This window comes from Narcine bancroftii, chromosome 4 (genome assembly GCF_036971445.1).
Source record: "Narcine bancroftii isolate sNarBan1 chromosome 4, sNarBan1.hap1, whole genome shotgun sequence".
Classification (NCBI taxonomy): domain Eukaryota; kingdom Metazoa; phylum Chordata; class Chondrichthyes; order Torpediniformes; family Narcinidae; genus Narcine; species Narcine bancroftii.
In genome coordinates this window covers 12373107-12387040 of record NC_091472.1, presented here as the reverse complement: position 1 = coordinate 12387040, position 13934 = coordinate 12373107, and the positions used below count along the sequence as shown (strand labels likewise).

Sequence of the window (13934 nt, the reverse complement as noted above, 5' to 3'; positions counted from 1 at the left end):
CATAGGGAGGCTTGGTTTTCGAGGAATATTGGAAATTTGGTTAGGAGAAAAAGGGAGGTGTACAAGAGGTATAAAGAGCAGGGAGCTGAGAAGTTGAAGGAGGACTACAAGGAGTGTGGAAGGAATCTTAAGAAAGAAATTAGAAAGGCCAAAAAAAGGCATGAAGAGGCTTTGGCTGACAGAGTAGAAATCCAAAGGGTTTCTATAAGTAGATTAAAAGTAAAAGATTAGTGAGAGATAAAATTGGACCCCTTGTAGATAGCGAGGGTAAGCTGAGGGAGAAGTCTGAGGAAATGGGGGAAATTTTGAATGATTTCTTTGCCTCGGTATTCACTAGGGAAAAAATTGTTGAACCAGTTTAAGTAAATAAAAATAGTGGGGAGGTCATGAAGCATATAAGGATAACTGAGGAGGTAGTGATGGCTGTGTTAAAAAAGATAAAGGTGGATAAATCTCCTGGACCGGACAAAATATTCCCTAGGACACTCAGGGAAGCTAGTGGACAGTTAGTGGGGCCATTAACAGAGATATTTAGGATGTCACTGGCCACGGGGTTGGTACCAAAGGATTGGAGGGTGGCGCATGTGGTTCCTCTGTTTAAGAAAGGGTCCAAATGCAAACCTGGGAATTATAGGCCTGTAAGTCTGACGTCTGTGGTGGGCAAGTTGATGGAAAGTGTTCTGAGGGATGCTATTTACAAATTTTTGGAGGTACAGGGATCGATAGGGAGTAATCAGCATGGTTTTGTCAGGAGTAGATCATGCTTGACAAACCTGATTGAGTTCTTCAAGGGGGTTACAAAAAAGGTTGATGAAGGGAAAGCTGTGGATGTTGTCTATTTGGACTTTAGTAAAGCTTTTGACAAAGTTCCCCACAGGAGGTTAGGAAAAAAGGTGGAGGCATTAGGTATAAATAAGGAGGTAGTGAAATGGATTCAGCAGTGGTTGGATGGGAGGTGTCAGAGAGTAGTGGTAGAAAATTGTTTGTCCAATTGGAGGCTGGTGACTAGTGGAGTTCCTCAGGGTTCGGTCCTGGATCCACTATTATTTGTTATATATATTAACGATCTGGATGTAGGGGTGGAGAATTGGATAAGCAAGTTTGCGGATGACACAAAGATTGGTGGTGTTGTGGACAGTGAGGTAGATTACCGTAGATTAAAAGATGATTTAGGAAGGCTGGAGGTGTGGGCTGAGAAATGGCTGATGGAATTTAATACAGATAAATGTGAGATGCTACATTTTGGAAAGGCAAATTTAAATAGGTCATATACATTGAATGGAAGACAATTGAGGAGTGCAGAGCAACAAAGGGATTTAGGAGTTATGGTAAATAGTACCCTCAAGGCTGATACTCGGGTATGGTGTGGTAAAGAAGGCATTTGGAATGTTGGCCTTCATAAATCGGAGTATTGAATTCAAGAGTAGGGAGGTTATGATGAAATTGTACAAGGCATTGGTGAGGCCAAATTTGGAGTACTGTGTACAGTTTTGGTCACCAAATTATAGGAAAGAAATAAACAAAATAGAGAGAGTGCAGAGAAGGTTCACGAGAATGTTGACAGGATTTCAGGGTCTGAGTTACAGGGAAAGGTTGTGCAGACTGGGGCTTTTTTCTCTGGAGCGTAGAAGATTGAGAGGGGACTTGATCGAGGTGTTTAAGATTTTAAAAGGGACAGACAGAGTAAATGTGGATAGGCTTTTTCAATTAAGAGTGGGGGAGATTCAAACTAGAGGACATGGTTTAAGATTGAAGGGGGAAAATTATAAGGGGAACATGAGGGGAAATTTCTTTACGCAGAGGGTGGTGGGGATGTGGAATGAGCTTCCGGCAGACGTGGTCGAGGCGGGATCATTGGTTACATTTAAGGAAAGACTGGATCGTTACATGGATAGGAGGGGACTAGACGGGTATGGACCGGGTGCTGGTCAGTGGGACTAGGAGGGTGGGGATTTGTTACGGCATGGACTAGTAGGGCCGAACTGGCCTGTTCTGTGCTGTGTGGTTATATGGTTATATGGTTATATGGTTATATGGTATCTGTGGACACCTGACACGTGCAATCAAGGACCTCACTGGCCAAGAGACGAATAATCAACCCGGGTTCAAATCCGGCACCCTCTGCAGAGTGCTCAGGGGATGTGCAAGACCTGTGTGGCGTTTCCCTGGGGACTCCGCTCTTCTCCCGCCCTCCAAAACATACCAGGTTGTAAGGAAATTGGGTATCATTGGGTACCACCAGTTTCAGTGCCACAAGTTGCTTCTACTGAGGGAATGGGCAACTCAGAAACTGTATCTCAGAGAGAAGGCACATCATCTTCAGTACCTCATTATTGGAGCACCTTAGGGTTAGTCCACCAGGGAAGGGGACTTCAGGGTCAGTACCTTTGGGAATGGGGGCCTGTAATAAAAGCACAGAAATGCTGGAGGAACTCAGCGCCCATAGGAGGTAAAAATATATAACTGAAGTTTCGGACCTGAGCCCTTCTTCAAGGTACAAGTGAAAAGCAGGCAGGCTCCTGAATTAAAAGGCTGGGGAGATGGAAAGAAAAGGCAGGGGGAGGAGTACAGGCTAACAGACAAAAGGCACTAATTGGACATGGACAGGAGAGAGGAAAGGTGAGAATTGATGGTGGGATGGGGAGGGTGTTTGGCTTTGTGCATGCAGAGCTGGGGAACCAGAAGACATAGGAACAGAAATAACACACACAATGCTGGATAAACTCAGCAGGTCAAATAGGACCTTTATGTAGCAATGGTGAAGATACATCAAGGTGATGAAGGGCTCCGGCCCGAAACGTTGGTGGCACATCTTCACCTTTGCTACATAAAGGCCCTGTTTGACCTGCAGAGTTTCTCCAGCATTTGTGTGAACCACAATGTCAACAGAATCCTGTGTTTTCCCTAGGAGCAGAAATAGGCCATTCAGCCCATCAAGTTCATCCTGCCATTTAATCATGAGCTGATTCATTTTCCCACTCAGTCCCACTGCCCAACCTTCTCCCCATAACCTATGATGCCCAGGCTAATCTCTATCTAGAGCCATGGAACATAAAGAGATTAAAGAGGAGGAGGTGCTTGCTGCCTTACAGCAAATAAAGGCAGATCAATCTCCTGGGCATGACATGATACACCCTCGGACCTTGAGGGAGACTAGCGTAGAAATTACAGGGGCCCTGGCAGAAATATTTAAAATGTCCTTAGCCATGGGTGAGTCAGGGACGTAGCCAAGTTCTGAAATCACGAGAGCACATGGAAAAGGTGCCATGTGGCGAGTATTGTCTGGGGGGGGGGTGTTATTGCAGGCACTGTCTGGGCAGGGGTGGGTGGTAGCAGGTACTGTCTGGGGGAGGTGACAGTGGGTGCTCTCTGGGAAGGAGCGGAGCAGTGCTGGGTGGGTGGCGGCAAGCGCTGTCTTGGGTTGGGGGTCCAGCACCCTTGACCAAAACCCGCCTAACATGAAAAACACATACCTCACTTGATTCTCTGCTCCATCCATGTGTCTTCATCCTCTGGTTCACTCTCAGCTTATTAAGAGCTCGCAGCCAAAAACAACATGGTGGCCTCCAAGGCCAGCTCTTGCAAGAGGTAGGCATGATTAGCTGATTTTGACACATATCGGGTGGAGCCCTGTCACTTTCACCTCAGATACTCAGACCAGATCTCTGTAATACTAATCCCAGCATACAGATTGCTTGTCAAACGCTCCAGACCAGTTCTGAAGCAGGTCAAAACCTGGCCAGCGGGTGCCATTCATGCACTTCAAGACTGCTTTGAATGCACTGACAGGAACATGTTCAAGGAAGCAGTAACTGGTGGCATCTGCATCAATCTGGAGGAGTATACTGCATCAGTGACCAGCTACATTAGTAAGTGTACTCACGACATCACTGTGCCCAAGTCCATCATTACTCACTCTAATCAGAAGCCATGGACAACTGCGGAGGTGTGTGCACTGCTCAGGAACCGTGGCGCTGCCTTCAGAGCGGATGACAAGGTAGCCTTCGCTATTGCAAGAGCCATCAGGGAAGCAAAGCATGCATGTTCCCAATGCATTCATACTCATTCATAGTCACTTCCTGGTCAGCAAGGACATGCGACGCATGTGGAAGGGGATCCAACCACAAGGCTACACCATCTGCCTGTGCTGTTGATGGCTCCCTCCTAGATGCACTGAACAACTTCTATGCGCGTTTTGAGGTTAAAAACGATGTGGTGGCGAAGTCCACCTCTCCTTCAAATGATCAGGTGCTGTGTCTTGTAGTGGCCGATGTGAAGAGAGAGTTAGGCAAGGTCAACCCACAGAAAGCTGCTGGACCCAATTACATTCCCGGCAGAGTGCTCAGGGGATGTGGCGGCTCAGCTGGCAGATGTTCTCACTGACACCTTTAACATCTCCCTGAGAAGTGTCGTGGTCCCACGTGCTTCAAAGCTGCCACCATTGTCCCCGTCCAAAGAATTTGTCTGTGTCCTACCCCAATGAGTACTGCCCTATGGCACTCATGCCCATTGTATGAAATGCTTCTAGAGACTCATCATGGGGCACATCAAGATCTTGCTGCCTGAAACCCCATGCAGTCATTAATGCCCAGTGTAGTCGGAATCTTGGTGGGGATACGGCAATAGGATTCCATACAGTAAAGGTGGAGACCTGAAGGCAACCTCCAACTATGCAGACTATTAAATGCGTTGTAGTTGGTGACGGTGCTGTCGGTAAAACTTGTCTCTTAATCTCCTATACAACAAACAAATTTCCCTCAGAGTATGTTCCCACGGTATTTGATAATTATACTGTGACAGTTACGATTGAAGGGGAACCATATACCTTAGGACTGTTTGACACTGCAGGTCAAGAAGATTATGATCGATTACGACCACTGAGTTATCCACAGATTGATGATTTTCTTGTGTGATTTTCTGTTGTGTCACCATCATCATTTGAAAATGTCAAAGAAAAGTGGGTGCCTGAGATCACTCAAGCATTCCTGCTGGTTGGGACTCAAATCGTTCGAAGGGATGACTCTTCAACCATTGAGAAACTTGCAAAGAACAAACAGAAGCCCATCATCCTGGATAATGCAGAAAAAACTGGCCAAGGACCTGAAAGCCGTCAAATACGTCGACTGTTCTGCCCTGACACAAAAAGGACTAAAGAATGCATTTGACGAAGCAATATTGGCAGCCCTGGAGCCACCAGAACCGAAGAAGAAAAGACATCCTTGTTCATTGTTATGAGCAATGTCTGCAGGCTGACCTATTGAAGCATTGTTTAAAAAAAATTAAATCATCCTGCACACAACCACGAGGGCGCTGATGGGAGGAATAGAATAGCCAATGGTAAAATTTGTCCCCTTCTAATGTAACATTTAAGTAGACATAATGAATTTTCTGTTCAATTTATTTTCCACTGGATACTTGTCCACAACTAGGTTTTAATCTGCTGTTTATAAAATTCCTTGTCACAGACATGAAACTTGCACAGTATTGCTTCTGTTTAATGAACGAATGGCTTTTTGTAAGATTGCCACACTCCTCAATGCTACATCCAACATCCGGGCATCACTGTTCCACATTGTGTCACCAAGCTACATTAGTCTGATGTCACAAGGCGAAAAGATTCGCAGTTGCAACTGAGTCCCTTGCACCTTGGGGAGTTTTAACTTTTGGCTAAATTCTGACTGGATTGTTACATGCATTATGAGTTTTTGTTTCTATTAATCCAAATTTGGAAGGCCAAAATTATGCCATTAAGTTCAAGGATGGGTTGCAGTGATGGCACCAAAATGGTTTTGGCCCAAGCCGAGCGTTTCCCTGCAATCTGATCAATGAATGAACTGTTAAGACCGATGTACACATGCAGATTGGATTCCTGTGGGAATACAAAAGGATATCTTGTAGAGTTCAGTGTTAAGATTTGACCAAATTTTTTGATTTCCATTTTGAAGTGTTTCATTATCCTTGTAACTTTGGTTTAAAAAGATCTTATTTCATGTTGAGTTCTTTGTATATACTTTTTTCAAAATATTAAACTTTGTTAATGGCCTTTAAAAAAAAAGATCCTGCTGCCCCCATTACTGGACCCCCCCCCCCCCCCCTGCAGTTTGCACATAGATCTAACTGCTCTATGGATGATGTAATTGCCACCACCCTCCACCTAGCTCTCACCCACCTGGAAAATAAGGACTCATATGTTCGAATGCTGTTTAGCGACTTCAGCTTGGCATTCGGCACAGTCACACCTCAGTACCTGATAGGGAAGCTGAGCTTGCTGGGTCTAAACACCTCCCTCTGCAAATGGATTATTGACTTCCTGTCAGGGAGAGCTCAAGCAGTCCGGATCAGTAACAATACTTCCAAGGTCATCACATGAGCATGCTTCCCCCCCACCAGGGCTGCGTGCTTAGTCTACGGCTGTTCACTCTGTATGGTGGAACATGGTAATGCAGTTGGGGGATCTCACAGGACTGTTTTGGCTGGCCCGCCTCCGACCTGGTATACTCCTCCCTATAGTTTCCCAATAAAGGCTAAGCACCCTCGTCTCCTCCCTCAATTCTAGTCTTTGATCCAGGCCAGGAGCATATAGCTTCAGGACATAAAAGCCTTTGGCCATGTGCTTTGTGTCTGCATATGGTCATTGAATGAGCTGCAACTCTGCTGAGTCACGACTGTGCAGCTAAACACAGCTCAAACCACATCATCAAGTTCGCTGACGACACAACCGTGGGGGGGCCTCAGTGTACAGAGATGAGATGCAGTTGCTAATGGACTGGTGCAGAGCCAACAACTGTCAATTAAACAGAAGAGATGGTTGTTGACTTCAGGAGTGGCCGGGGAGACCACACTCCGCTGACCATTGATGGCTGGACCATTGAGGTCGTCAAGAGTATCAAGCTCCTTGGAGTGCACCTGACGGAGAATCTCACCTGGTCCCTTAACACCAGCTCCATAGACAAGTAAGCCCAGCAGCGCCTCTACTTCCTGCAAAGGCTGAGGAAATTTCATCTCCCACCCTCCATCCTCACTACATTCTACAGAGCATGTATTGAGAGCATCCTGTGCAACTGCATCACCGCCTGGTTTGGAAGCTGTACCACCTTGGATCACAAAACCCTGCAGAGGACAGTGAAGTCAGTGGAAAAGATCATTGGGGGTTCTCTTCCTACCATGAAGGATGTCTACAACACTCGATGCAGGCGAAAGGCAATATTGTGAAGGACTCCACACTCCCCTCATGTAAACTGCTCTCCTTTCTGCCATCTGGTAGGATGAACCATAGCAATCGGGCCCTTATGTCCAGATTGGGAAAATTCTTTCCCCCAAGCCATCCTGAATTCCCGTGCATTTTTACTGTATATGTCTTAATATTTTAATATTTCATGTGTTTAACTTCTATTCTAATGTATACTTATGTAAATATGCTCCGTGGTCCTGGAGAAACACTATCTCGACTTTACTGTACGAGCACGGTATGAATAATAAATAAAGGTGACGACTTGATTTCATATTGATATGCCCAGCCCCCTCGGTGTACTTCGACCCCCTTTCGACAACCCAGGTATTTATGGACCACTTTGGGGACCCCTGGGTTAGGGTTAGATCAATGACCATTAGTCTGAAACATTGGCTCTGTTCTGAGAATTTCCAGCATTCACTGCAAGGTGTATTTCAGATAGATGGCAGTGTTATTAGCTCTGCAGCTCGTAAACAAATGAGACAAATTCACAAAGACTAACAATCATTTACTTCCACTTCTTATTGTGGCTTTTTATTAAATTTGAAGTAAGCTTGTGAAGGGCCAGTTGATGAAGTAGACAAAGACGATGTGGTCGAACAATAATCAGGGCTTTTATTAGCAGAATCTCATGGTACAATAATGAAAGACAATAGATGCATATACAGTTATACCCAAGGGGAGTGTCCTTTACAGTAGAGATAATGCACAGCCAATGTTAGTACAGCAAGGCTCGCCAGAGGGGAGACAGGCAGCTTGGCGGACATTCACCACAGCTTGATAACTATATTTGTGGCTTTATGTATTGCACACTCTTTGAACTTGTTCCCTTTTATCATTATATCACTGGAATTAATGATTATTTTGTGTTTTCTGCTGAATATTTTTATCAGAACCAGGATTTATGGTCATGAGCAAGTCATGAAATTCGGTGTTTTTGTGGCAGCGTCATAGAGCAAACATCCATATTATAACCATCTTACAACAAAAATAAAAATAATACTGCATGAAAAGTCTTTGGTTCATTGATTATTCAGGAATCTGATGGTAGTGGGGAAGCAGCTGTCCTTGTGCCGCTGAGTGCTCATCTTTAGGCTCCTGTACCTTTTCCCCGATGGTAGCAGAGTGAAGAGGGCATGGCCTGGCTGGTGCAGGTCTTTGAGGATGGAGGCTGTTTTTTTAAGACACTGCCTCATGTAGATGTCCTCGATGGAGTAGAGTCCGATGCCTGTGATGTTGCAGGCCGAGTTAACAACCCTCTGGAGTTTATTCTTGTCCTGAGAGTTGGCATCTCCATATCAGACAGTGATGCAACCAGCCAGAATGCTCTCCATAGTACATCTGTAGAAGTTTTTGAGAGCTTTTGGTGATGGGGTATTTAGGCTCTGTTCAAATAAAATTGCTTTCATAATTCCACTTATGACCATTTTCCTCTTTTCGACAAAGCCCTGGGATGTCTATTTTCCTTATTTGAGTTTCAAGTTCAGGATGAAATTCTTCAGACTGGACAAATACAACTCGACGAAACAGCATTCTCTGGTCCTCAGTCCTCAGTGAAAAGCACACAGGCAGGGGCATGGCCAGGTTTAACTTCTAGTGAGTACATAATTTATACATTTTTATTTTGTATTTAACATCAATGAAAAGAAAATGAAGCAATATGAAAAACGTATAAAGCAACTACAACAGCTTCTTTAATCTCGGCTTCATTCTAGCAAAGTTATGTATTACTTTATTATAATCAACCTCAGTAGCCAACTGTCTTTCAATGGAGACCAAAACCAACCTAGATAATCCGTCCTTGCCCATTGTAGAACCAAGGTAGGACTTTATGTGTTTGAGCCGGCTAAACGATCGTTCCACAACTGCACTAGTTATTGGTAAGGTCAGAAAAATGAGTTACAATGTGGACAGGTTATGATACATGGAACATGTCATTGGCGATAATGAATTTTAGTACATGGCTGATGGTCAGTTTCTCGACACTTGAATGTGCCTCACTGCTGGTGCTCATCTCTTTGTATGCCTTTGAATGAAAGAAACTCTTACACGATTTGAGTTTGAATGTCGATGGCGTCTGAGTGAGTGTCTGCTAAAAATTCTAATTTGTTCACATTATCTGCATTGTCAAAATGATTCAGATCTAAATCACTAAATTTGGAACCACATTTCTAAAATGCTCAAATCTTTTACGTGCAGAATCTAAGGACACTAAGTAGGATTCAACTATAAATTTCTTTCGGGCATCGAATATTCATTCACCCTCTACAATTTCTTCATGGAATCTTTCTTTTTTACGCTCTCAGTGCTGCTTGTATTCAGTATTAATTACACATTTTCCAGCTAACCCGGTGGCTTAATTCTCAATCTGTTTGAATTGAGATTCATACTCATTTCACATGTTTTGCATATCTGTTTCAAAAAGTTGAATCAAATGAAAAGTCGTTACCAGATCTCGATGACTTTTCTGTAAACATATGGATATGTTAAAATGGGAGACAAGGTGAAAACCTTGTCTCCCATTTTACTCCAGAATATAAGAATAACTAAGAATTCATAACTACTGAGTGTCTCCAGTATACCCTTTGTCTCAGTGAGCTGTTTTTTCTCTTCAATATCTTTATTGGTTCCATCAACTAAATGTTACATAGGTACATGATAATAAATTACAGTATAACTCCGATTATCCAAAATCGGATTCTCCGAAATCCTCATTTATCCAAATTTTTTTGGAGCCGAACTGACCTCACAGATTGAAAAATAATTCACCAGACATGAAATTAGAAGTGTAGAGGAACAAAGGGATCCAGGAGTACAAATTCACAGTTCCCTGAATATGGCATCACATGCAGATGGGGTTGTAAAGAAAGCTTTTGGCTTCTTGGCATTCAAAAATCATAGAGTAATTGGGATGTGATGGTAAGGGTTGTATAAGACATTGGTGAGGTCAAATTTGGAGTGCAATTCTGGTTGTCAAACTACAGGAAAGATATGAATAAGATCGAAAGATCGCAGAGAAGATTTACCAGGATGTTGCCAAGTCTTCAGGAGTTGATTTACAAGGAAAGATTAAACAGGTTGGGACTTTATTCCTTTCTGCATAGAAGAATGAGGGGAATAGACAGAGTAAATGTGAGTAGGCTCTTTCCACCTAAATTGGGAGAGATAAATAAAAGAGGACATGGCTTTAGGGTGAAAGCTGAAAGATTTAGGGGAAACTTCATTCAGAGAGTGGTGGGGGTGTGGAACAAGTTGTCATCTGACGTGGTAAATGTGAGTTCCCTCTAATGTTTTAAGAATAAATTGGATAGATACGTGGATGGGAGTGGTCTGAGGGTTATGGAATGGGTGCAGATCAATGGGACTAGAGGAATTATGTTTAAGCACAGAAGAGAAAGGCCGAATGGCCTGTTTTCTGTGCTGTAGTTTTCTATGGTTCTATCTCTGAATTCGATACACCCAATGACCTGGCCTCCACAACCACCTGTTCCACAAATTCCACAGATTCACCACCCTCTGGCTAAAGAAATTCCTCTACAGCTCTGTTCAAAACAGAGGCCCTACAACCCTGAAGTTGTGCCCTCTTGTCCTAAAATCCACTGAAACTCCTTTATCCTGCCCACTCATCACATTTTCAAAGAATTCAGATAGGTTTGTCAAGCAAGATTTTCCATCAGGAAACCACGCTGGCTTTTGCTTATCTTGTCATGTGGCTCCAAATACTCCATGACCTCATCCTTGAAAACCGACGCCAACTACTGACGTCAGGTTAAAAAGTCCTTTCTGCTGCCTCATTCCCTTCTTGAATAGAGGAAAATAGCAATTTTCCAGTCCTCTGCGACCATACCAGAAACTACTGATTCCTGAAAGATCATTACCAATATCTCCACAATCTCTTCCGCTACTGCTTTCAGAACCCAAGGGTACAATCCATCTGGTCCTGGAGACTTATCCACCCTTAGATCATTCAGCTTTCTGAGTATCTTCTTTCCTGATATAGGAAAAATTTGCTTTCAGATTTATTGTCAGAGTACATACATGACATCAACATACAACCCTGAGATTCCTTTTTCCTGTGGGCATGGCAGAATTACCACTAATTGGTAGTGCAAAAAATAAACTATACACAGTGTAAACAAATAAAAGAACTGTAAAACAGATAACAAATGTAAACAAACTGACTGCAATATGGAGGGAACCAAAGAAAATCAATAAAGTGCCCAAGTAGAAGTACTTAAATAAGTCTCTGAGTTTGTGGTTGAGGAGTCTGATGGTGGAGGGGTAGCAGCTGTTCCTGAACCTGGTGGTGTGAGTCTTGTGGCACCTAGACCTCTTTCCTGATGGCAGCAGCGAGAACAGAGCATGTGCTAGATGGTGTGGGTGATAGCTGCTGCTCTCCGATGGCAGCGTTCCCTGTAGATGTACTCAATAGTGGGAAGTGTTTTGCCTGTGATGTCCTGAACTGTGTCCAATACCTTTTGGAGGACTTTATGCTCAGGGGTATAGGTGACCCCATACCTGATGCAGCTGGTCAGCACACCACTGTAGAAATTTGCCAGGGTTTCCGATGTCATATCAAACCCCCGCAAACTCCTGAAGAAGTAGAGGTGCAGACGTGCTTTCTTCATTATTCCATTGGTGTGTTGGGTCCAGGAAAGATCCTCCAAGATAGTGACTCCCAAGAACCTAAATTAGCTCACCCTCTCCACTTCTGATTCCCCAATGATCACTGGATCGTACACGTCTGGCTTTCCATTCCTGAAGTCAACAATCAGCTCCTTAGTTTTGGTGTCATTGAGTGTGAGATTGTTGTTGGTGCACCATTCAGCCAAGTTTTCAATCTCCATCCTGTATACTGACTCATCCCCTTCCTTTATACAACCCACTATCGTGGTATCGTCAGCAAATTTGTAGATAGTGTTAATGTTGTACCGAGCTACTCAGCCGTAGGTGTAAAGTGAGTAGAGCAGGGGGCTAAGAACACAGCCCTATGGTGCTCCGGTATTGATGGAGATTGTGGAGGAGATGTTCTTACCAATCTTCACTGATTGTGGTCTGCAGGTGAGGAAATCCACGATCCAATTACACAGTGGGGTGTTATCTCCCAGATCTTAGAGTCTGCTGTTCAGTTTTGAGGGGATAATGGTGTTAAATGCTGAACTGTAATCATTTAAGAGCATTATTATATATGCATCTTTGCTGACACCCTTTGATATCTGACACACTGGTGATGTCTTCCACAGTAAAGACTGAATAGAATATTCATTTAGTTCCTCTGCCACCTCCTTGTCTCTCATTAATATCTCTCCAGCTTCATTTTGTAGAGATTCAAAATATACTCTCACTTCTCTTTTACTCTTCATATAGTTGAAGTAGCTTTTTGCATCCTCTGGTACTATTTGCTCATCCACTTTCATAAGATCTTTTCCTTCCTTATGAGTTTTTCAGTTACCTTCCTCAAGTTTTTAAAAACTTCCCATCCTCTATCTTCCCACTAATTTTTGCTTCCTTGTATGTCCTCTCTTTTGCTTTCACATTGGCTTTAGCCGCTTTCGGGTGCAATCGCTCCGAGAATGCGCCTGCAGAAGTGGCTGCGGGTGTGTTCGAATCAACATTCAGGTGGCAGTGCTGAAGGCGCTGTTCTGGCACCTGAAAGGGTCGGCTGCAGGAGAACCGCCTCGGAGCAAACGCCGGCTCCTGTCGACTGTGGCCATCGTTCCGCCTGGTGTTGTGATGTAATTTGCAGCACCTCAAGGCTGAAGCAGAAAGGAATACTAGATCATGGCGAGGCCAGGAGCAAAGAGAAATGCCTCTAATGTACCGAAAAATGTGTCTGTACCGGTAATGCCAAGCCTGCACACTCCAGTTCTTCAAAAATTGCACCAAAGTGTCTCAGGCTGACAACGTCATCAGCCCATCCCCTAGCAGCCGCTGCTGCTTTCAGGTGCCTCGGGGGACTGCTCAGAAGCAGAGAATATACCTCCCCGAGGAGGGTTGGGTAAGTACTCCTTGGGGCCGGGTTTTCCGCTTTCAGGTGCCCTCCTGACAGCCGCATTCGGGTAGAATAGGCAGCTTTACATCGGGGTATTTTGGCCACCTGAAAGCGGCTTTTAACTTCCATAGTCGCCATAGTTGTGACATTTTTCCACTTGAATATTTCCTTTTTGTTATGTATCTATCTTCCACCTTTCCCATTTCTTGCAGAAACTCCATCCATTGCTGCTTTGCCATCTTCCCTACCAGTGCCCCCTTCCAATCTACTTTGTCCAATTCCTCCCTTATGCCACTGTAATTCACTTTACTCCACTGAAAATCTCAATCTGAAATTGAACTCAATCATATTGTGAAAAGTACCCCCTAATGATTCCTTTAAGCTATCTAATCCCCTCAGGTGCATTGAGGGAAAAGAAAGACAGAGGAAAGGGGAAAGGGATCGATGGTGGTGGCGGGGGGGGCAGGGGGGGGAAGCTAACAGTAACTGGAGAAGTTGATATTAATGTCATCTGGTTTTAGGGTGCCCAAATGGAATTTGAGGAGCTGTTCCTTCAATTTCCAGGTGGTCTCAGACTGGCAGAGATCAGATGTGTGGGTAATGGAGAGTATGCAGGTGAGGGCCGAGTTGATGATGGTGTTTTTTGAAGATGGAGGATATCTCAGATGATCTGGCATGGAAGACCTCGTGCCGGGAGCAGATGTGATGGAG

At 44.1% G+C, this 13934-nt stretch overlaps 1 pseudogene; it reads left to right on the top strand.

The window, feature by feature from the left end:
• Positions 1–4598: 4598 nt before the first annotated feature.
• LOC138759782 (cell division control protein 42 homolog pseudogene) lies at positions 4599–5644 on the top strand (annotated as a pseudogene).
• Positions 5645–13934: the final 8290 nt, after the last annotated feature.